Source organism: Bombina bombina, chromosome 1 (assembly GCF_027579735.1).
Source record: "Bombina bombina isolate aBomBom1 chromosome 1, aBomBom1.pri, whole genome shotgun sequence".
Lineage (NCBI taxonomy): Eukaryota > Metazoa > Chordata > Amphibia > Anura > Bombinatoridae > Bombina > Bombina bombina.
Genome location: NC_069499.1, coordinates 432,853,284 through 432,879,263, shown reverse-complemented (window position 1 = coordinate 432,879,263; position 25,980 = coordinate 432,853,284). Strand labels below are relative to the sequence as shown.

At 40.3% G+C, this 25,980-nt stretch overlaps 1 protein-coding gene across 1 annotated transcript in view; it reads left to right on the top strand.

Moving 5' to 3' along the window:
* LOC128645401 (sodium channel protein type 2 subunit alpha-like) overlaps positions 1–25,980 on the top strand; it is a 584,077-nt gene that overhangs the window by 479,665 nt on the left and 78,432 nt on the right. The window lies entirely within an intron of this gene.

Here is a 25,980-nt window from a genome sequence, read left to right as displayed (position 1 = left end):
CAACGTCGAAGTATTTGGGCAAAGACCTCCGGATGAAGTTCCCCACTCCCCCGGATGAAAAGTCTGACGACTTAAGAAATCCGCCTCCCAGTTCTCCACTCCCGGGATGTGGATTGCTGACAGGTGGCAAGAGTGAGACTCTGCCCAGCGAATTATCTTTGATACTTCCATCATTGCTAGGGAGCTTCTTGTCCCTCCCTGATGGTTGATGTAAGCTACAGTCGTGATGTTGTCCGACTGAAACCTGATGAACCCCCGAGTTGTTAACTGGGGCCAAGCCAGAAGGGCATTGAGAACTGCTCTCAATTCCAGAATGTTTATTGGTAGGAGACTCTCCTCCTGATTCCATTGTCCCTGAGCCTTCAGAGAATTCCAGACAGCGCCCCAACCTAGTAGGCTGGCGTCTGTTGTTACAATTGTCCAGTCCGGCCTGCTGAATGGCATCCCCCTGGACAGATGTGGCCGAGAAAGCCACCATAGAAGAGAATTTCTGGTCTCTTGATCCAGATTCAGAGTAGGGGACAAGTCTGAGTAATCCCCATTCCACTGACTTAGCATGCACAATTGCAGCGGTCTGAGATGTAGGCGTGCAAAGGGTACTATGTCCATTGCTGCTACCATTAAGCCGATCACCTCCATGCATTGAGCTACTGACGGGTGTTGAATGGAATGAAGGACACGGCATGCATTTTGAAGCTTTGTTAACCTGTCTTCTGTCAGGTAAATCTTCATTTCTACAGAATCTATAAGAGTCCCCAAGAAGGGAACTCTTGTGAGTGGAAAGAGAGAACTCTTCTTTTCGTTCACCTTCCATCCATGCGACCTTAGAAATGCCAGTACTAACTCTGTATGAGACTTGGCAGTTTGAAAGCTTGAAGCTTGTATCAGAATGTCGTCTAGGTACGGAGCTACCGCAATTCCTCGCGGTCTTAGTACCGCCAGAAGAGCACCCAGAACCTTTGTGAAGATTCTCGGAGCCGTAGCCAATCCGAATGGAAGAGCTACAAACTGGTAATGCCTGTCTAGAAAGGCAAACCTTAGATACCGGTAATGATCTTTGTGAATCGGTATGTGAAGGTAAGCATCCTTTAAATCCACTGTGGTCATGTACTGACCCTTTTGGATCATGGGTAAAATTGTCCGAATAGTTTCCATTTTGAACGATGGAACTCTTAGGAATTTGTTTAGGATCTTTAAATCCAAGATTGGCCTGAAAGTTCCCTCTTTTTTGGGAACCACAAACAGATTTGAGTAAAACCCTTGTCCTTGTTCCGACCGCGGAACCGGATGGATCACTCCCATTAATAAAAGATCTTGTACGCAGCGTAGAAACGCCTCTTTCTTTATTTGGTTTGTTGACAACCTTGACAGATGAAATCTCCCTCTTGGGGGAGAGACTTTGAAGTCTAGAAGGTATCCCTGAGATATGATCTCTAACGCCCAGGGATCCTGGACATCTCTTGCCCAAGCCTGGGCGAAGAGAGAAAGTCTGCCCCCCACTAGATCCGTTCCCGGATCGGGGGCCCTCGATTCATGCTGTCTTAGGGGCAGCAGCAGGTTTCCTGGCCTGCTTGCCCTTGTTCCAGGACTGGTTAGGTCTCCAGCCTTGTCTGTAGCGAGCAACAGCTCCTTCCTGTTTTGGTGCAGAGGAAGTTGATGCTGCTCCTGCTTTGAAATTACGAAAGGAACGAAAATTAGACTGTCTAGCCTTAGGTTTGGCTCTGTCTTGAGGCAGGGCATGGCCTTTACCTCCTGTAATGTCAGCGATAATTTCTTTCAACCCGGGCCCGAATAAGGTCTGCCCTTTGAAAGGTATATTAAGCAATTTCGATTTAGAAGTAACGTCAGCTGACCAGGATTTTAGCCACAGTGCTCTGCGTGCCTGAATGGTGAATCCGGAATTCTTAGCCGTAAGTTTAGTTAAATGTACTACGGCATCTGAAATAAATGAGTTAGCTAACTTAAGGGCTTTAAGCTTGTGTGTAATCTCATCTAATGGAGCTGATTCAAGTGTCTCTTCCAGAGACTCAAACCAAAATGCTGCTGCAGCCGTGACAGGCGCAATGCATGCAAGAGGTTGCAATATAAAACCTTGTTGAACAAACATTTTCTTAAGGTAACCCTCTAACTTTTTATCCATTGGATCTGAAAAGGCACAGCTATCCTCCACCGGGATAGTGGTACGCTTAGCTAAAGTAGAAACTGCTCCCTCCACCTTAGGGACCGTTTGCCATAAGTCCCGTGTGGTGGCGTCTATTGGAAACATCTTTCTAAATATCGGAGGGGGTGAGAACGGCACACCGGGTCTATCCCACTCCTTAGTAACAATTTCAGTAAGTCTCTTAGGTATAGGAAAAACGTCAGTACTCGCCGGTACCGCAAAATATTTATCCAACCTACACATTTTCTCTGGTATTGCAACTGTGTTACAATCATTCAGAGCCGCTAACACCTCCCCTAGTAATACACGGAGGTTTTCCAGCTTAAATTTAAAATTTGAAATATCTGAATCCAGTTTGTTTGGATCAGAACCGTCACCCGCAGAATGAAGCTCTCCGTCCTCATGTTCTGCAAATTGTGACGCAGTGTCTGACATGGCCCTAATATTATCAGCGCACTCTGTTCTCACCCCAGAGTGATCACGCTTACCCCTTAGTTCTGGTAATTTAGCCAAAACTTCAGTCATAACAGTAGCCATATCCTGTAATGTGATTTGTAATGGCCGCCCAGATGTACTCGGCGCTACAATATCACGCACCTCCCGAGCGGGAGATGCAGGTACTGACACGTGAGGCGAGTTAGTCGGCATAACTCTCCCCTCGTTGTTTGGTGAAATATGTTCAATTTGTACAGATTGACTTTTATTTAAAGTAGCATCAATACAGTTAGTACATAAATTTCTATTGGGCTCCACTTTGGCTTTAGCACATATAGCACAGATATCTTCCTCTGAATCAGACATGTTTAACACACTAGCAAATAAACTAGCAACTTGGAAATACTTTTCAAGTAATTTACTATAATATGAAAACGTACTGTGCCTATAAGAAGCACAGAAAAAGTTATGACAGTTGAAAATTAATAAACTGAAAAGTTATAGCATCAAATCTTTGTAAAAAACACAATTTTAGCAAAGGATTGCTCCCATTAGCAAAGGATAACTAACCCTGATAGCAGAAAAAAAAATACAGAAATAAACGTTTTTTTTTATCACAGTCAACTACAATCTCACAGCTCTGCTGTGAGTGATTACCTCCCTCAAAACAAGTTTTGAAGACCCCTGAGTTCTGTAGAGATGAACCGGATCATGCAGGGAAGACAATAAACTTCTGACTGAATTTTTTGATGCGTAGCAAAAGCACCAAAAAAGGCCCCTCCCCCTCACACATAACAGTGAGAGAGATCAGTAAACTGTCATAAATTAAATAAAACGACTGCCAAGTGGAAAAAAATAGTGCCCAAAACATTTTTTCACCCAGTACCTCAGAAAATTAAACGATTTTACATGCCAGCAAAAATCGTTTAACATTAATAAATTGAGTGTTATTAAAAAGCCTGTTGCTAGTCCCTGCAAATTAGGCTAAAGTTTTATGCATACAGTATAATTCCAGTGAAGTGCCATTCCCCATAATACTGAAGTGTAAAATATACATACATGACAGCCTGATACCAGTTGCTGCTACTGCATTTAAGGCTGAGTTTACATTATATCGGTATGGCAGAATTTTCTCATCAATTCCATTGTCAGAAAATAATAAGCTGCTACATACCTCTTTGCAGATTAATCTGCCCGCTGTCCCCTGATCTGAAGTTTACCTCTCCTCAGATGGCCGAGAAACAGCAATATGATCTTAACTACTCCGGCTAAAATCATAGAAAAACTCAGGTAGATTCTTCTTCAAATTCTACCAGAGAAGGAATAACACACTCCGGTGCTATTATAAAATAACAAACTTTTGATTGAAGGTATGAAACTAAGTATAATCACCACAGTCCTCTCACACATCCTATCTATTTGTTGGGTGCAAGAGAATGACTGGAAATGGCAGTTAGGGGAGGAGCTATATAGCAGCTCTGCTGGGTGAATCCTCTTGCACTTCCTGTTGGGGAGGAGTTAATATCCCATAAGTAATGGATGATCCGTGGACTGGATACACTTAACAAGAGAAATGTATATTTGTGAATGTTGAGATGTTATATTGGTTTCACTGGTAAAAATAAATAATTGAAATGGGTATATATTTGTTTTTTGTTAAGTTGCCTAATAATTGTGAACAGTAATAGTCACCTGCACACACAGATATCCCCCTAAAATAGCTATAACTAAAAACAAACTAAAAACTACTTCCAAAACTATTCAGCTTTGATATTAATGAGTTTTTCTCCAACATAGGTGTGTCCGGTCCACGGCGTCATCCTTACTTGTGGGATATTCTCTTCCCCAACAGGAAATGGCAAAGAGCCCAGCAAAGCTGGTCACATGATCCCTCCTAGGCTCCGCCTACCCCAGTCATTCTCTTTGCCGTTGTACAGGCAACATCTCCACGGAGATGGCTTAGAGTTTTTTAGTGTTTAACTGTAGTTTTTATTATTCAATCAAGAGTTTGTTATTTTAAAATAGTGCTGGTATGTACTATTTACTCAGAAACAGAAAAGAGATGAAGATTTCTGTTTGTATGAGGAAAATGATTTTAGCACCGTAACTAAAATCCATGGCTGTTCCACACAGGACTGTTGAGAGCAATTAACTTCAGTTGGGGGAACAGTGTGCAGTCTCTTACTGCTTGAGGTATGACACATTCTAACAAGACGATGTAATGCTGGAAGCTGTCATTTTCCCTATGGGATCCGGTAAGCCATGTTTATTAAGATAGTAAATAAGGGCTTCACAAGGGCTTATTAAGACTGTAGACTTTTTCTGGGCTAAATCGATTCATTATTAACACTTATTTAGCCTTGAGGAATCATTTATTCTGGGTATTTTGATATGATTATATCGGCAGGCACTGTTTTAGACACCTTATTCTTTAGGGACTTTCCCTAATCATAGTCAGAGCCTCATTTTCGCGCCGGTATGGCGCACTTGTTTTTGAGGACAGCATGGCATGCAGCTGCATGTGTGTGGAGCTCTGATACATAGAAAAGTCTTTCTGAAGGCATCATTTGGTATCGTATTCCCCTTTGGGCTTGGTTGGGTCTCAGCAAAGCAGATTCCAGGGACTGTAAAGGGGTTAAATATAAAAACGGCTCCGGTTCCGTTATTTTAAGGGTTAAAGCTTCCAAATTTGGTGTGCAATACTTTTAAGGCTTTAAGACAATGTGGTGAAATTTTGGTGAATTTTGAACAATTCCTTCATACTTTTTCGCAATTGCAATAATAAAGTGTGTTTAGTTTAAAATTTAAAGTGACAGTAACGGTTTTATTTTAAAACGTTTTTTGTGCTTTGTTATCAAGTTTATGCCTGTTTAACATGTCTGAACTACCAGATAGATTGTGTTCTGACTGTGGGGAAACCAAGGTTCCTTCTCATTTAACTATATGTATTTTATGTCATAAAAAAATTTAGTAAAAATGATGCCCAAGATGATTCCTCAAGTGAGGGGAGTAAGCATGGTACTGCATCATCCCCTCCTTCGTCTACACCAGTCTTGCCCATACAGGAGGCCCCTAGTACATCTAGTGCGCCAATACTCCTTACTATGCAACATTTAACGGCTGTAATGGATAATTCTATCAAAAACATTTTAGCCAATATGCCCACTTATCAGCGAAAGCGCGACTGCTCTGTTTTAGAAAATTCTGTAGAGCATGAGAACGCTGATGATATGGTTTCTGAAGGGCCCCTACACCAATCTGAGGGGGCCAGGGAGGTTTTGTCTGAGGGAGAAATTTCAGATTCAGGAAACATTTCTCAACAAGCTGAACCTGATGTGATTACTTTTAAATTTAAGTTGGAACATCTCCGCGCTCTGCTTAAGGAGGTGTTATCCAATTTGGATGATTGTGATTATCTGGTCATTCCAGAACCACTATGTAAAATGGAAAAGTTCTTAGTGGCCCCGGGGCCCCCCGAAGCTTTTCCTATATCCAAGCGGGTGGCGTACATTGTTAGTAAAGAATGGGACAGGCCCGGTATACCTTTAGTACCTCCCCCCATATTTATAAAATTGTTTTCCTATAGTCGACCCCAGAAAGGACTGATGGCAGACAGTCCCCAAGGTCGAGGGGGCGGTTTCTACTCTACACAAGCGCGCCACTATACCCATAGAAGATAGTTGTGCTTTCCAAGATCCTATGGATAAAAAATTAGAAGGTCTGCTAAAGATGTTTGTTCAGCAAGGTTCCCTTCTACAACCAATTGCATGCATTGTCCCTGTCACTGCAGCCGCGTGTTTCTAGTTTGATGAGCTAGGAAAGGCGATTATTAGTAATTCTTCTTCTTATGAGGAGATTATGGACAGAATTCGTGCTCTTAAATTGGCTAATTCTTTCACCCTAGACGCCACCTTGCAATTGGCTAGGTTAGCGGCGAAAAAATTCTGGGTTTGCTATTGTGGCGCAGAGCGCTTGGTTAAAATCTTGGGCAGCGGATGCGTCTTCCAAGAACAAATTGCTTGACATTCCTTTCAAGGGGAAAACACTCTTTGGCCCTGACTTGAAAGAGATTATCTCTGATATCACTGGGGGCAAGGGCCACGCCCTTCCTCAGGATAGGTCTTTTCAAGACCAAAAATAAACCTAAGTTTCGTCCCTTTCGCAGAAACGGATCAGCCCCAAGGGCTACGTCCTCTAAGCAGGAAGGTAATACTTCTCAAGCCAATCCAGCCTGGAGACCTATGCAAGGCTGGAGCAAAGGAAAGCAGGCCAGGAAACCTGCCACTGCTACCAAGACAGCATGAAATGCGGGCCCCCGATCCGGGACCGGATCTGGTGGGGGGCAGACTCTCTCTCTTCGCTCAGGCTTGGGAAAGAGATGTTCTGGATCCTTGGGCGCTAGAAATAGTCTCCCAAGGTTATTCTCTGGAGTTCAAGGGGCTTCCTCCAAGGGGGAGGTTCCACAGGTCTCAGTTGTCTTCAGACCACATAAGAAGACAGGCATTCTTACATTGGGTAGAAGACCTGCTAAAAATGGGAGTGATTCATCCTGTTCCATTAGGAGAACAAGGGATGGGGTTCTACTCCAATCTGTTCATAGTTCCCAAAAAAGAGGGAACGTTCAGACCAATCTTAGATCTCAAGATCTTGAACAAGTTTCTCAAGGTTCCATCGTTCAAGATGGAAACCATTCGAAAACTTCTTCCTTCCATCCAGGAAGGTCAATTCATGACCAAGGTGGATTTCAAGGATGCGTATCTACATATTCCTATCCACAAGGAACATCATCGGTTCCTAAGGTTTGCATTCCTGGACAAGCATTTCCAGTTCGTGGCATTTTCTTTCGGATTAGCCACTGCTCCTAGGATTTTCTCATAGGTACTAGGGTCCCTTCTGGCGGTGCTAAGACCAAGGGGCATTGCTGTAGTACCTTACTTGGACGACATTCTGATTCGAGCGTCGTCCCTTCCTCAAGTAAAGGCTCACACGGACATTGTCCTGGCCTTTCTCAGATCTCACGGATGGAAAGTGAACGTGGAAAAGAGTTCTCTATCTCCGTCAACGAGGGTTCCCTTCTTGGGAACTATAATAGACTCCTTAGAAATGAGGATTTTTCTGACAGAAGCCAGTAAAACAAAACTTCTAGACTCTTGTCGGATACTTCATTCCGTTCCTCTTCCTTCCATAGCGCAGTGCATGGAAGTGATAGGTTTGATGGTAGCGGCAATGGACATAGTTCCTTTTGTGCGCATTCATCTAAGACCATTACAACTGTTCATGCTCAGTCAGTGGAATGGGGACTATTCAGACTTGTCTCCGAAGATACAAGTAAATCAGAGGACCAGAGACTCATTCCGTTGGTGGCTGTCCCTGGACAACCTGTCACAAGGGATGACCTTCCGCAGACCAGAGTGGGTCATTGTCACGACCGACGCCAGTCTGATGGGCTGGGGCGCGGTCTGGGGATCCCTGAAAGCTCAGGGTCTTTGGTCTCGGGTAGAATCTCTTCTACCGATAAATATTCTGGAACTGAGAGCGATATTCAATGCTCTCAAAGCTTGGCCTCAGCTAGCGAGGGCCAAGTTCATACATCAACCATCAGGGGGGAACAAGGAGTTCCCTAGCGATGGAAGAAGTGACCAAAATCATTCTATGGGCGGAGTCTCACTCCTGCCACCTGTCTGCTATCCACATCCCAGGAGTGGAAAATTGGGAAGCGGATTTTCTGAGTCGTCAGACATTGCATCCGGGGGAGTGGGAACTCCATCCGGAAATCTTTGCCCAAGTCACTCAACCGTGGGGCATTCCAGACATGGATCTGATGGCCTCTCGTCAGAACTTCAGAGTTCCTTACTACGGGTACAGATCCAGGGATCCCAAGGCGGCTCTAGTGGATGCACTAGTAGCACCTTGGACCTTCAAACTAGCTTATGTGTTCCCGCCGTTTCCTCTCATCCCCAGGCTGGTAGCCAGGATCAATCAGGAGAGGGCGTCGGTGATTTTGATAGCTCCTGCGTGGCCACGCAGGACTTGGTATGCAGATCTGGTGAATATGTCATCGGCTCCACCATGGAAGCTACCTTTGACAGACCTTCTTGTTCTAGGTCCGTTCGACCCACTCCAGCTGACTGCTTGGAGATTGAATGCTTGATCTTATCAAAGCGAGGGTTCTCAGATTCTGTTATTAATACTCTTGTTCAGGCCTGAAAGCCTGTAACCAGAAAAATTACCACATAATTTGGTATATCTGTTGGTGTGAATCTGCAGGATTCCCTTGGGACAAGGTTAAGATTCCTAAGAGTCTATCCTTCCTTCGAGAAGGATTGAAAAAAGGATTATCTGCAAGTTCCTTGATGGGACAGATTTCTGCCTTGTCTGTGTTACTTCACAAAAAAGCTGGCAGCTGTGCCGGATGTTCTAGCCTTTGTTCAGGCTCTGGTTAGAATCAAGCCTGTTTACAAAATTTTGACTCCTCCTGGGAGTCTCAACCTAGTTCTTTCAGTTCTTCAGGGGGTTCCGTTTGAACCCTTACATTCCGTTGATATTAAGTTATTATCTTGGAAAGTTTTGTTTTTGGTTGCAATTTCTTCTGCTAGAAGAGTTTCAGAATTATCTGCTCTGCAGTGTTCTTCTCCTTATCTGGTGTTCCATGCAGATAAGGTGGTTTTGCGTACTAAACCTGGTTTTCTTCCAAAAGTTGTTTCTAACAAAAACATTAACCAGGAGATAGTTGTGCCTTCTTTGTGTCCTAATCCAGTTTCAAAGAAGGAACGTTTGTTGCACAACTTGGATGTAGTTCGTGCTCTCAAAGTTTACTTAGCAGCTACTAAGGATTTCAGACAGACTTTGTCTTTGTTTGTTGTTTATTCTGGTAAACGGAGAGGTCAAAAAGCAACTTCTACCTCTCTCTCCTTCTGGATTAAAAGCATTATCCGATTGGCTTATGAGACTGCCGGACGGCAGCCTCCTGAAAGAATCACAGCTCACTCCACTAGGGCTGTGGCTTCCACATGGGCCTTCAAGAACGAGGCTTCTGTTGATCAGATATGTAAGGCAGCGACTTGGTCTTCACTGCACACTTTTTCTAAATTTTACAAATTTGATACTTTTGCTTCTTCTGAGGCTATTTTTGGGAGAAAGGTTTTGCAAGCCGTGGTGCCTTCCATTTAGGTGACCTGATTTGCTCCCTCCCTTCATCCGTGTCCTAAAGCTTTGGTATTGGTTCCCACAAGTAAGGATGACGCCGTGGACCGGACACACCTATGTTGGAGAAAACAGAATTTATGTTTACCTGATAAATTACTTTCTCCAACGGTGTGTCCGGTCCACGGCCCGCCCTGGTTTTTTTAATCAGGTCTGATAATTTATTTTCTTTAACTACAGTCACCACGGTAACATATGGTTTCTCCTATGCAAATATTCCTCCTTAACGTCGGTCGAATGACTGGGGTAGGCGGAGCCTAGGAGGGATCATGTGACCAGCTTTGCTGGGCTCTTTGCCATTTCCTGTTGGGGAAGAGAATATCCCACAAGTAAGGATGACGCCGTGGACCGGACACACCGTTGGAGAAAGTAATTTATCAGGTAAACATAAATTCTGTTTTTGGGTTCATTGAGAACATGGTTGTTGTTCAATAATAAAATTAATCCTCAAAAATACAACTTGCCTAATAATTCTGCACTCCCTGTATATATATACTCACAGTCGTATGCAAAAGTTTAGGCACCCCGGACAATTTTAATGATTTTCCTTTATAAATAATTAGGTGTTTGGATCAGCAATTTCATTTTGATCTATCAAATAACTGAAGGACACAGTGATATTTCCATAGTGAAATAAGGTTTATTGGATTAACAGAAAATGTGCAATATGCATCCAAATGAAATTAGACAGGTGCATAAATTTGGGCACCCTTGTCATGTTGTTGATTTGAATACCTGTAACTACCTAGCACTGATTATTTGGAACACACAATTGGTTTGGTGAACCTATTAAGCCTTGAACTTCATAGACAGGTGCATCCAATCATGATAAAAGGTATTTAAGTTGGCCAATTGCAAGTTGTTGTTCTCTTTGACTCTTCTCTCAAGAGTGGCTACATGGGGGCCTCAAAACAACTCTCAAATGACCCGAAAACAAAGATTGTTCAACATTATGGTTTAGGGGAAGGCTACAAAAAGCTATTGCAGAGATTTAAGCTGTCAGTGTCCACTGTGAGGAACATAGTGAGGAAATGGAAGACGACAGACACAGTTCTTGTTAAGGCCAGAAGTGGCAGGCCAAGTAAAATATCGGAGAGGCAAAGGCAAAGGATGGTGAGAACGGTCAAAAACAGCCCACAGACCACCTCCAAAGACCTACAACATCATTTTGCTGCAGATGGTGTCACTGTGCATCTTTCAACAATTTAGCGCACTTTGCACAAGAAGAAGCTGCGAAGAAGCCTTTTCTGCACACACGCCACAAACAGAGTCGCTTGAGGTATGCAAACGCACATTTGGACAAGCCAGCTTCATTTTGAAAGAAGGTGCTGTGGACTGATGAAACAAAGATTTAGTTATTTGGTCATAACAAGCGGCGTTATGCATGGCGGCAAAATAACTCAGCGTTCCAAAACAAACACTTGCTACCCACAGTAAAATTTGGTGGATGTTCCATCATGCTGTGTGGCCAGTGCAAGTACTGAAAATCTTGTTAAAGTTGAGGGTCGCATGGATTCCACTCAATATCAGCAGATACTTGAGAATAATGTTTAGGAAACAGTAACAAAGTTGAAGTTACGCTGGATATTTCAACAAGACAACGACCCAAAACACTGCTGAAAATCTACACTGGCATTTATGCAGAGGAACAAGTACAATGTTCTGGATTGAACATCCCAGTCCCCAGACCTGAATATCATTTAAAATCTGTGGGGTGATTTGAAGCGGGCTGTCCATGCTCTGCAACCATCAAACTTAACTAAACTGGAGATGTTTTGCAAGGAGGAATGGTCCAAAATACCTTCATCCAGAATCCAGACACTCATTACAGGCTATAGGAAGCGTCTAGAGGCTGTTATTTCTGCTAATGGAGGCTCTACTAAATATTGATGCAATATTTCTGTTGGGGTGCCCAAATTTATGCACCTGTCATTCATTTTCATTTGGCTGCATATTGCACATTTTCTGTTAATCCAATAAACCTAATTTCACTACTGAAATATTACTGTGTCCTTCAGTTATTTGATAGATCAAAATGAAATTGCTGATGTAAACACCCAGTTATTTATAAATGAAAATCATGGATATTGTCAGGGGTGCCTAAACATTTGCATACGACTGTGTGTGTATATATATATATATATATATATATATATATATATATATATATATATATATATATATATATACACACACACACACATACATTAAAAGTATTTGTGGATGTCTGCACTCAGATTTCTCATATGCAGAAACCAGGGTGTCAGGATCCAAAAGTCTATATTTACTTTTCAAAGGCAAACAGTAGTTTATTTATTTTAGTGTGACAATTCGTGAAATATGTCCCTTCTTCAGATGCTCGCACGCAACTGTTAGCGTGCCACTTGTAATCTATTTATTTATAAAATATTTTACCAGGAAGGATACATTGAGATTTCTCTCGTTTTCAAGTATGTCCTGGTTCCACAAAACATTGCATTGATACAATAGGGTACGATAAAATACAAAAACAATAATAATACACAATATATGCAAAAATTTAACATAAAACAGGTAGGAAATATATAATCAACCATGACAAGTGCATTCTGTTTTGAGATATTTAGAGAGGGATCTCTTAAAGGATATTAGGCTTTAGGAAGGTTTGAAAGTGTGCAGGAGGTCATTCATAATTGTGGTGCTCTGTAGGAAAAGGAGGATCGAGCTGCTTTCTTTTTGTATTGAGGCACGCTAAATAATGTGCTGGTACTGGATCGGAGGTTATAGGAGGTGGGAACAGCCGGGGAGAGCATTCTGCTCAGGTAGGGTGGGAGCTTCTCAGAAAGGCTCTTAAACACAAGGCAGGAAAGATAAAGGGTGCGTCTGGATTCCAGCGACAGCCAGTTTAGTTCTTTTAGCATGTCACAATGGTGGGTCCTGTAGTTACATCAGCATTTGCTGTACAATCTTTTCCTTTACTGTAGGGCTGAGGCATTATTTGTTTCTGCACAGGGCACCTAGTTTTGGATAAAGTTTAGGTGCAAGTTTTTCTATGTGGAAGCCAAAAGATAGATTGGGGTCTAACAACATACCCAAGTATTTGAAAGAGTGGACTGCGGTCAGTGTGCAATTTGATTTTGTTTTGATGCATAGATGGGAATTTTGTAGTTTGTGTAATTTAGGTCCCTTTCCAAAGATCATTGTGATCTTTGGAACGGGACCTAAATGTATTAAATTAAAATACAATAATGATGATAAATCAGTGAAACATGGCTGCTTATTTACAGATTAAATTTATGTAGATAGCAGGACTGACCTCAGTAAACCTTTTTCCAACACAAAAGTCACTTGAATGTTGCAGCTTTGTGAATAGACCTCTATAGCAAATTTGCATCGTTAGATTTAGGGAAGCAGTTAATTCCCTATATTACAGCAATGGTTTGGACTATCAATTAAAGGGACACTGAAGCCATTTTTTTTCTTTCATGATTATGATAGAGCAGTGGCGTCACTAGGGTTGGTGTCACCCGGTGCGGTAAGTTATGGTGTCACCCCCCCCCAGAAAGCAGACACACACAAAAACACAGGCACGCACACATACAAACACTCAGACACACTTAAAAACATACTCAGATGCACACACAAACACTCGGAAACACACTCAGACACACACACAAAAACACTGAGACACACACACAAAAACTCAGACACACACATACAAAATATGTAAACTGCACTGCATTGATTATAAAGCTCATGCCTAGAGCTGATCCCTGGCTCAGCAGAGCATCAAATGAAAGATAAACAGAGCACTGAAGAAAAGATTTAGGCGCGCAAACTATGAAAATTCTGCTCTCTGACTCTGTTCCAAGTCTGTCAGTGCACAGCCCCGGGCCGCATGCCTACCGCTTCTTATAACCAATCACCTCTGCACTCTGCCCACCCCCAGACCCCCGCCCGCCCTCCTACCTGTTCAGTGTGCACTTAGTGTACTGTAACCGTAAGGGTCTGGTGGGCATCATACGTGGCTCCTTCACTTTAGAGACAGTGTCAGACAGTCATGCGGTCATGTGCCAGGCATCCCCCTCACGATTTCCCAGTTCCCATTTAGAGAGACAGCACAGCAGTGAGTGACTCCACTGCTCCACATGTCACTGAGCAGTGAGCACAGATAGGCAGGCAGGTTTAGGCTAGCAGCGCAACTTTGCAAGCCCCACGGCATGCCCACAACATTCATAGAGAAATTGGGCAGGGGAGAAGCAAAGTACAAACAAGCAAAAGAGGCTGGGAAAACTATTTGTTGAAACTGCAGCACTGGCTCAAGGGGCAAAAAAATTGTGTGTCTACAACTTCCCCAGTCCCACCAATGTTCACAAATGCCAGCCCCTCTAATAAAAAAAATCTATGCATCTCAACATTGTATATCTTTGAATTTCAATAAAATTAAAAAAAAAAAAAAAGATTTTTTTTTTTGGTGTCACCCCCTGGAGGGTGTCACCCGGGTGCGGCCCGCACCCCCTAGTGACGCCACTGAGATAGAGCATGCAATTTTAAGCAACTTTCTAATTTACTCCTACTATCAATTTTTCTTCATTTTCTTGCTATTTTTATTTGAAAAGCAAGAACGTAAGTTTAGAAGCCGGCCCATTTTTGGTTCACAACCTGGGTTGTCCTTGATGGTTGGACAGCACCAATAAACAAGTGCTGTCCAGGGTGCTGAGCTAAAAATTGGCTGTCTCCTTAGCTTAGATGCCTTCTTTTTCAAATAAAGATAGGAAGAGAACGAATAAAAATTGATAATAGGAGTAAATTAGAAAGTTGCTTAGAAATGCATGCTCTATCTGAATCATGAAAGAAAGAAAAAAATTGGGTTTAGTGTACCTTTAATAAATTATTTACAACAAGAAATTATTAATTGTGTATTTCCTGCAAACACTTTTGATGGAGAGAAACATATTAAATGTGCTTAAAATTAGCAAACTTTAGTGACTATTGACCTGAAACTGTCACATAAACATACATAAGGGCCATACAGTTTAATGTACCAAAAAATGTATATGGTTAATAAAATATATAAGTTCTTGTGTTATCTGTTCATTTTAACAATGTTTACGTTGTGGTTTCTATTAAAGTTGAAATACTTTTTATGTGTGGAGATGGCAAATATATGAAACTGTGTTATCTTTTTAAAAGCAAATGAAGCTCTTTATATTGGAGTTTTTATTTAAATTAATTTATTTAAAATACAAACTTGCACATGTACAAATATTCACAGAAACATTTTTTAAGATTACAATTTAAACAAATTATTGGTTTATCAGAAATTTTACAATATTTGTTTAGAAATGTTGTTATTTAAATTAGCCATTGTTATTTAACCCCTTCATGCCATTAGGATGTTCCATGCCATCTTAACAGCGCTGGGATTTAACTCCGTTAGGACGGCATGGAACGTCCTACCTTACATGGCGTCCCTCAGTCTCCACCTTTGACGCAAACAAGAATCGGACTAGGGGGAGTGTGAAAGTTCAAAAAGGCAAAACTAACTAGTGAAACATTTATATGAACACTAACAATGAGAAATAAGAGTGCTAAATTAAGTATTGTCTGTCATTTGGGTGTAGAAAAAAAAATCAAACAAGATTGGATCATTTTAAAAACAGCAAAACATAAATTTTTTACAAGGACCAATTAAACATGTGTCATGCTTGCCATTGACTTTTGGTCAAAATAAACTGGTCCAATGACAAGCATCAACATTAAATTATTTTCAAGAAAGCTCTTTTTGTGAAAATATGGCATATATAATTAGACTATAATAAAATACATTCCTTAAACTAAAATAAGAGGCATTGCTGATATTTTAGTGCTTGTTAAATGTTTGTTAAATTGTTTTTGGATATGTTGGGCAAGATGCCCTCTTGGTTTCAGAAAGTGAGATAATATGCAAGTTTTTACAGAGCTCACCCTACTTTCAATAAAGCAAGTCTATGTGTACCAGAATTTCATTATTGTGAGCAGTTTGATAATGTAGTATTATGTTATTTAACACCATCTCAAGAAGGTATAGAAAAAGTTCTTGTATTACAGATCATAAAACAAATGTAATTAATATTGTGATGATGGAAAGTGTAACTATCTGTATAATGTGTTTTTATTGATAAAAATTAGGAAAATTTGCATTTTTTATATAATTGCTATATGAGCATTATATATTAGAGCAGTTTGAGACAGATTTTTATATCTGAACTAGAGCACAAGTGAAATAATCAGCTGATGGATGAAAATGTTTAGTAACCATTGTTACTGATCGGCTGATTATTTTACCTGTACTCTAGTTCAGATATCATGAAATGATGGCATGTTGGTGTGCCCTGAGGTCTGGAATTGAAAACCACTGCTTTAGAGTAAAATCTGAAGTAAGTTATTTGCTTGTAAACATACTAACATGGGTAGAAATGTAATTTAACTATTGAACTTCCTTTCCTATGATTGATTGCTAACAACTTAAGTATTTTCTCATTTTTAGTGTATTGCAGTTTTTATCATGAGTAAAACTAAATCAAGTCAATATATCTTATATCTGATCAATGTTTAATTAATTATATTTATTGATGTGTAATATAAGACTAACCCTTTAGCTGGAAAAGGTATATTCAAAATGTCATAACTAATATTTTTCATTTTACAGGTGTATTTCTTTTATTTTTATTTATTTAGTTTTTTACAAAAGGTTGCTTTAATATATTTCAGTTCTGAGAATAATATGAATTATGCAGTATTATCACACAGTTCACACCTCTTCCTCTATGTGGCTGTCTTTTGCCATCATAACAAACCATAAAACTTAAGAAATATTGTATAGTGTGTACTATTTTATATAACACATTAAAAATAATCATATAATATTTATTGTAATACTTTTCTTATTAAAGTCAGAATATATTGTTATACAGTGTTCTCTCCAGAAATTTTGCTAGCTGGGTTGGTCTTATGAAGTAGCAGGTTGGGGGTAGTGTAATACCTTTCAATATTATAGAATTTTCTGATATTTATAAATAATACTTAAGAAATCCAGAACCCAAATAAATTGTATAATTTAACATAAATTGATATAATGACAATTTGTGCAACAAACATTGAAAAAGTAATATTAGCTAATTTCTCCAACATAGGTGTGTCCGGTCCACGGCGTCATCCTTACTTGTGGGATATTCTCCTCCCCAACAGGAAATGGCAAAGAGCCCAGCAAAGCTGGTCACATGATCCCTCCTAGGCTCCGCCTTCCCCAGTCATTCTCTTTGCCGTTGTACAGGCAACATCTCCACGGAGATGGCTTAGAGTTTTTTAGTGTTTAACTGTAGTTTTTATTATTCAATCAAGAGTTTGTTATTTTAAAATAGTGCTGGTATGTACTATTTACTCTGAAACAGAAAAGAGATGAAGATTTCTGTTTGTAAGAGGAAAATGATTTTAGCAACCGTTACTAAAATCGATGGCTGTTTCCACACAGGACTGTTGAGAGGAATTAACTTCAGTTGGGGGAACAGTGAGCAGACTTTTGCTGCTTGAGGTATGACACATTCTAACAAGACGATGTAATGCTGGAAGCTGTCATTTTCCCTATGGGATCCGGTAAGCCATTTTTATTACAGAAAGAAAAAAAGGGCTTCACAAGGGCTTTTTAAGACTGTAGACATTTTCTGGGCTAAATCGATTTATATATAAACATATTTTATACTCCATAGCCTTGAGGAATTATTTTAATCTTGGGAATTATGTAAAATAACCGGCAGGCACTGTATTGGACACCTTATTCTCTAGGGGCTTTCCCTAATCATAGGCAGAGTCTCATTTTCGCGCCTCTATTGCGCACTTGTTTTTGAGAAGCATGACATGCAGATGCATGTGTGAGGAGCTCTGATACATGGAAAAGACTTTCTGAAGGCGTCATTTGGTATCGTATTCCCCTTTGGGCTTGGTTGGGTCTCAGCAAAGCAGATACCAGGGACTGTAAAGGGGTTAAATATAAAAAACGGCTCCGGTTCCGTTATTTTAAGGGTTAAAGCTTCCAAATTTGGTGTGCAATACTTTTAAGGCCTTAAGACACTGTGGTGAAATTTTGGTGAATTTTGAACAATTCCTTCATACTTTTTCGCAATTGCAGTAATAAAGTGTGTTCAGTTTAAAATTTAAAGTGACAGTAACGGTTTATTTTAAAACGTTTTTTGTACTTTGTTATCAAGTTTTTGCCTGTTTAACATGTCTGAACTACCAGATAGACTGTGTTCTGAATGTGGGGAAGCCAAGGTTCCTTCTCATTTAAATAGATGTGATTTATGTGACACAAAATTTAGAGAAAATGATGCCCAAGATGATTCCTCAAGTGAGGGGAGTAAGCATGGTACTGCATCATCCCCTCCTTCGTCTACACCAGTCTTGCCCACACAGGAGGCCCCTAGTACATCTAGCGCGCCAATACTCCTTACTATGCAACAATTAACGGCTGTAATGGATAATTCTATCAAAAACATTTTAGCCAAAATGCCCACTTATCAGCGAAAGCGCGACTGCTCTGTTTTAGAAAATACTGAAGAGCATGAGGACGCTGATGATATTGGTTCTGAAGGGCCCCTACACCAGTCTGAGGGGGCCAGGGAGGTTTTGTCTGAGGGAGAAATTTCAGATTCAGGGAAAATTTCTCAACAAGCTGAACCTGATGTGATTACATTTAAATTTAAATTGGAACATCTCCGCGCTCTGCTTAAGGAGGTGTTATCCACTCTGGATGATTGTGAGAATTTGGTCATTCCAGAGAAACTATGTAAAATGGACAAGTTCCTAGAGGTCCCGGGGCCCCCCGAAGCTTTTCCTATACCCAAGCGGGTGGCGGACATTGTAAATAAAGAATGGGAAAGGCCCGGTATACCTTTCGTCCCTCCCCCCATATTTAAAAAATTGTTTCCTATGGTCGACCCCAGAAAGGACTTATGGCAGACAGTCCCCAAGGTCGAGGGGGCGGTTTCTACTCTAAACAAACGCACCACTATACCCATAGAAGATAGTTGTGCTTTCAAAGATCCTATGGATAAAAAATTAGAAGGTTTGCTTAAAAAGATGTTTGTTCAGCAAGGTTACCTTCTACAACCAATTTCATGCATTGTTCCTGTCACTACAGCAGCGTGTTTCTGGTTCGATGAGCTAGAAAAGGCGCTCAATAATAATTCTTCTTCTTATGAGGAGATTATGGACAGAATTCATGCTCTCAAATTGGCTAATTCTTTCACCCTAGACGCCACTTTGCAATTGGCTAGGTTAGCGGCGAAAAATTCTGGTTTTGCTATTGTGGCGCGCAGAGCGCTTTGGTTAAAATCTTGGTCAGCGGATGCGTCTTCCAAGAACAAATTGCTTAACATTCCTTTCAAGGGGAAAACGCTGTTTGGCCCTGACTTGAAAGAGATTATCTCTGATATCACTGGGGGCAAGGGCCACGCCCTTCCTCAGGATAGGTCTTTCAAGGCCAAAAATAAACCTAATTTTCGTCCCTTTCGCAGAAACGGACCAGCCCCAAGTGCTACGTCCTCTAAGCAAGAGGGTAATACTTCTCAAGCCAAGCCAGCCTGGAGACCAATGCAAGGCTGGAACAAAGGAAAGCAGGCCAAGAAACCTGCCACTGCTACCAAGACAGCATGAGATGTTGGCCCCCGATCCGGGACCGGATCTGGTGGGGGGCAGACTCTCTCTCTTCGCTCAGGCTTGGGCAAGAGATGTTCTGGATCCTTGGGCACTAGAAATAGTCTCCCAAGGTTATCTTTTGGAATTCAAGGGGCTTCCCCCAAGGGGGAGGTTCCACAGGTCTCAATTGTCTTCAGACCACATAAAAAGACAGGCATTCTTACATTGTGTAGAAGACCTGTTAAAAATGGGAGTGATTCATCCTGTTCCTTTAGGAGAACAAGGGATGGGGTTCTACTCCAATCTGTTCGTAGTTCCCAAAAAAGAGGGAACATTCAGACCAATCTTAGATCTCAAGATCCTAAACAAGTTTCTCAAGGTTCCATCGTTCAAAATGGAAACCATTCGAACAATTCTTCCTTCCATCCAGGAAGGTCAATTCATGACCACGGTGGATTTAAAGGATGCGTATCTACATATTCCTATCCACAAGGAACATCATCGGTTCCTAAGGTTCGCATTCCTGGACAAGCATTACCAGTTTGTGGCACTTCCGTTCGGATTAGCCACTGCTCCAAGGATTTTCACAAAGGTACTAGGGTCCCTTCTAGCGGTGCTAAGACCAAGGGGCATTGCAGTAGTACCTTACTTGGACGACATTCTGATTCAAGCGTCGTCCCTTCCTCAAGCAAAGGCTCACACGGACATTGTCCTGGCCTTTCTCAGATCTCACGGGTGGAAAGTGAACGTAGAAAAAAGTTCTCTATCTCCGTCAACAAGGGTTCCCTTCTTGGGAACAATAATAGACTCCTTAGAAATGAGGATTTTTCTGACAGAGGCCAGAAAATCAAAACTTCTAAACTCTTGTCAAATACTTCATTCTGTTCCTCTTCCTTCCATAGCGCAGTGCATGGAAGTAATAGGTTTGATGGTAGCGGCAATGGACATAGTTCCTTTTGCGCAAATTCATCTAAGACCATTACAACTGTGCATGCTCAGTCAGTGGAATGGGGACTATACAGACTTGTCTCCGACGATACAAGTAGATCAGAGGACCAGAGATTCACTCCGTTGGTGGCTGTCCCTGGACAACCTGTCACAGGGGATGAGCTTCCGCAGACCAGAGTGGGTCATTGTCACGACCGACGCCAGTCTGGTGGGCTGGGGCGCAGCTCAGGGTCTTTGGTCTCGGGAAGAATCTCTTCTCCCGATAAATATTCTGGAACTGAGAGCGATATTCAATGCTCTCAAGGCTTGGCCTCAGCTAGCAAAGGCCAAGTTCATACGGTTTCAATCAGACAACATGACGACTGTTGCGTACATCAACCATCAGGGGGGAACAAGGAGTTCCCTGGCGATGGAAGAAGTGACCAAAATCATTCAATGGGCGGAGACTCACTCCTGCCACTTGTCTGCAATCCACATCCCAGGAGTGGAAAATTGGGAAGCGGATTTTCTGAGTCGTCAGACATTTCATCCGGGGGAGTGGGAACTCCATCCGGAAATCTTTGCCCAAATTACTCAATTGTGGGGCATTCCAGACATGGATCTGATGGCCTCTCGTCAGAACTTCAAGGTTCCTTGCTACGGGTCCAGATCCAGGGATCCCAAGGCGACTCTAGTAGATGCACTAGTAGCACCTTGGACCTTCAAACTAGCTTATGTATTCCCTCCGTTTCCTCTCATCCCCAGGCTGGTAGCCAGGATCAATCAGGAGAGGGCATCGGTGATCTTGATAGCTCCTGCGTGGCCACGCAGGACTTGGTATGCAGACCTGGTGAATATGTCATCGGCTCCACCATGGAAGCTACCTTTGAGACGAGACCTTCTTGTTCAAGGTCCGTTCGAACATCCGAATCTGGTCTCACTCCAACTGACTGCTTGGAGATTGAACGCTTGATCTTATCAAAGCGAGGGTTCTCAGATTCTGTCATTGATACTCTTGTTCAGGCCAGAAAGCCTGTAACTAGAAAAATTTACCACAAAATATGGAAAAAATATATCTGTTGGTGTGAATCTAAAGGATTCCCTTGGGACAAGGTAAAAATTCCTAAGATTCTATCCTTTCTTCAAGAAGGTTTGGAGAAAGGATTATCTGCAAGTTCCTTGAAGGGACAGATTTCTGCCTTGTCTGTGTTACTTCACAAAAAGCTGGCAGCTGTGCCAGATGTTCAAGCCTTTGTTCAGGCTCTGGTTAGAATCAAGCCTGTTTACAAACCTTTGACTCCTCCTTGGAGTCTCAATTTAGTTCTTTCAGTTCTTCAGGGGGTTCCGTTTGAACCCTTACATTCCGTTGATATTAAGTTATTATCTTGGAAAGTTTTGTTTTTGGTTGCAATTTCTTCTGCTAGAAGAGTTTCAGAATTATCTGCTCTGCAGTGTTCTCCTCCTTATCTGGTGTTCCATGCAGATAAGGTGGTTTTACGTACTAAACCTGGTTTTCTTCCGAAAGTTGTTTCTAACAAAAACATTAACCAGGAGATAGTCGTGCCTTCTTTGTGTCCAGTTTCAAAGAAGGAACGTTTGTTGCACAATTTGGATGTTGTTCGTGCTCTAAAATTCTATTCAGATGCTACAAAGGATTTTAGACAAACATCTTCCTTGTTTGTTGTTTATTCTGGTAAAAGGAGAGGTCAAAAAGCAACTTCTACCTCTCTCTCTTTTTGGATTAAAAGCATCATCAGATTGGCTTATGAGACTGCCGGACGGCAGCCTCCTGAAAGAATCACAGCTCATTCCACTAGGGCTGTGGCTTCCACATGGGCCTTCAAGAACGAGGCTTCTGTTGATCAGATATGTAAGGCAGCGACTTGGTCTTCACTGCACACTTTTACTAAATTTTACAAGTTTGATACTTTTGCTTCTTCTGAGGCTATTTTTGGGAGAAAGGTTTTGCAAGCCGTGGTGCCTTCCATCTAGGTGACCTGATTTGCTCCCTCCCTTCATCCGTGTCCTAAAGCTTTGGTATTGGTTCCCACAAGTAAGGATGACGCCGTGGACCGGACACACCTATGTTGGAGAAAACAGAATTTATGTTTACCTGATAAATTACTTTCTCCAACGGTGTGTCCGGTCCACGGCCCGCCCTGGTTTTTTAATCAGGTCTGATAATTTATTTTCTTTAACTACAGTCACCACGGTATCATATGGTTTCTCCTATGCAAATATTCCTCCTTTACGTCGGTCGAATGACTGGGGAAGGCGGAGCCTAGGAGGGATCATGTGACCAGCTTTGCTGGGCTCTTTGCCATTTCCTGTTGGGGAGGAGAATATCCCACAAGTAAGGATGACGCCGTGGACCGGACACACCGTTGGAGAAAGTAATTTATCAGGTAAACATAAATTCTGTTTTTAGCTTAATATTGATTGATTTTTTTGCTAGGTGGTTAGTCAAATCAAATGGGTAGTGTTCCCATTAAAAAGGTCTCGGGATAACACTGTTATATGATAAAAATATCAAACCCTTGTTATATAGGTATTTTATTGTTGGCAAGACCAGCATATGTATGAATATAGTTTGACAAATTATCTCTGTTGCTAATAACTCTCTTTCCCTTTAATTGAAAATCTGTGCCTGACATATTAACATAGCTGGGTGTCTATTTAATTGGCCTGGAGTTTGCTATAAAACGTGTTCTTTTATAATAATGTCAAAACTAAAATATCTGTCTAATCAGGTATTATTAGTTCAAGATCACTAATTTTCCCTTCTACTAATCTAGTTGTTCTTTTCATTGTGTCCACCTTGCACAACAATAAGCATTATTTTTATTACCAATAAAAAGTTAATATAATGACTCCAGTTGATGTTCAACTGTACATTTATTGGTACAACTTTAATGTTGCCTGTTAATGTGCACTTAATATAATATTCCTAATAATATGCCATATGAAACTGACAAAATAATCTTAAAAGCTACAAAGGAAATATAAATATCTAAAAAAATATTATAATTAAAAATCTGTATAATGTAATAAGATAGTGTTTGGACTCAATAAAATAGCAAAATTATTAAAGAAATATGGCAACAGATGAAGTGCTAAGCAATACCCAAATGCAACCACAGTCTAAAACAGGACTTAAATAGTATTCATTTTATCCATATAACTTACTTTTTGAATCTGGCAAAACCCAAATTTGAAGCTTGATGCTATGTAATATCCAAAGTTCAGAAAAAATACACATTTATTGTTGTTTGTAAATTGTACAAATATGACATAATATAAAATTGTATCCAATATGTGACACACAGACATTTTTCTTCACTAAAATGGATCGAGATACAGCAAACTCTTGCATTTTCTAGTATGTTTTCAGAGGTCTATAGTGCTATAACAAAACTCTTAATCATCCTGCGCATTGCAGGATTATAATGGGTTAGGAACCATTAGGGAGCTCAGTCCAGCTTATATAAAAAGTTATATATAAAAAAAATTATACCATTATCTTATTTCTTTATTTCATGATTCAGATAGAGCATACAATTTTTACCAACTTTCTAATTTACTCCTATAATCAATTTTTCTTCCTTCTCTTGGTATCTTTATTTGAAAAAGTAGGAATGTAAGCTAAGGAGCCAGCCCATTTTTGGTTCAGTAACATTAGCCACCAATAAGCAAGTGCAACCCAGGTTCTGAACCAAATATGGGCTGGCCCTTAAGCTTACATTCCTGTTTTTCAAATAAAGATACCAAGAGAAGGAAGAAAAAATGATTATAGGAGTAAATTAGAAAGTTGCTTAAAATTGCATGTGCAATCCGAATCATAAAAGTTTAATTTTTACTTTAGTATCCCTTTAAATCTGTGTTTTATTTCATATTTGACTAGTGTGACACATTTTATCAATATGTTACTAAGATTTATTTAATGTGAACAACAAGCACTAATTATTAACAAGGCACACATACAATGGAGTAAATATGGTTTCACGTATTCTAACATTCTACCTACATTTAAAAGTTAAAATAAAAAGATAAAGAAAAACACAACTGCCAAGATTCCCTCAGTATCGGCAAAAATTCTACTCAGTTTCTAGATGTAATTTGTCTTTACTGTATTCACTAAAGAACAACGTTTGATGTGCTATCAAGCTCAATGGCATTTAGGTAAAGGTGGAAGTGAGAATATTTATTGTAGCTCTCAGCACTTTCACTAAGGTTTAGGTCAGTGAAGACATTGGTTAGATTTGCCATTTTATATAACTAAAATAGATTAACACATTAGTAAGATTGACCTCACTCATGTGGTAAGAAAATACCTATCCTGGCGTCCCATTAGACATGTGCATATACTGGCATAATAATAAATAAACACATTAAGATATCCACAAAAACTAGTTGTAATTTGGCTTTTCCTACTGTAGGTAATGGTGAGATACAAACACAGTAAGTCAGCTATATCATTTTTGAACTCTGAGAAGACCTCAACCCATATAAAAGATGTAAGACTTACATTTTGAACAAGAAACATGAATAATAAATAATAACATTATAAAACAATAAAACCTCATGTATAATAAAGTATATTTTAAAAAGAAGATGGGTTGTTTCATTCTGCTAAACTCAAGCTTTCCAGAGTATTGGCTCTATACATATAAAAATACTGATGTGGGCTCTAACTTTATTCTCATGTCCTCTGTAAAATATAATACAAAAATAGGGTAGGGCAATTATATAAACACAGAAGATATTTGAATTTAGAAAATAAGGGTAATATGATGAAGACCTGGTACAATATTGAATGATATGATACAGACTAAGGGGAAAGCATGGAAAGCCACAAGGAGCAGTAGATTAGGTGAAAAGAGACAATTTGTATAAAAAAAGAATAAACAACATGATCAAGGAAAGAAACAGATAATCAAATATATATTATGTAGATAAAAATGAACAAAAATGAAAATGTAACAAACAAAATGCAATCACAGACAATTAGAGTAATATGAGGTTATAAAGTAAAGAGACACAATGGAGCAAGGCAGTAAAGTGGGATAACCAAAGGGGAATTATTATGAACAGATAAGAATAGATCAAAGTTAGAGAAATTGACACTAATTAATTATAATAATTAATATATCTTAGTTTTATTAAATATTTAAATGATTCTTGGAAATAACAGTTACATAAATAAATAGCTCTTCTAAATACAAAACGCAACAAACAGTAAAAGTTGCTTTACTAAGAACTCCCACTGATTATTCAGACCACCAATAAAATACATTAGGTGCTTATTAACAATACCATTAATTCTAAACAGATTTCTGTCATATCCCTTATGTCGGTGGCCCTTGGGTATGATCAACTAGCCGCTATTAAATCTCTAAGGACCTTGAGAGCGTTGAGACCTCTGCGGGCCTTATCAAGATTTGAAGGCATGAGGGTAAGACCCATATGTAGATTGGGAAACAGTGCACATTCACCTATATTCTCTCTTGTAGGTTCCTTTTTATTGTCTGACTTAGTTTTGAGTCACATTCAACTGGATCTTCAACAAAAAGTATATGAGGGTAAGACAGATGTGCTTATTT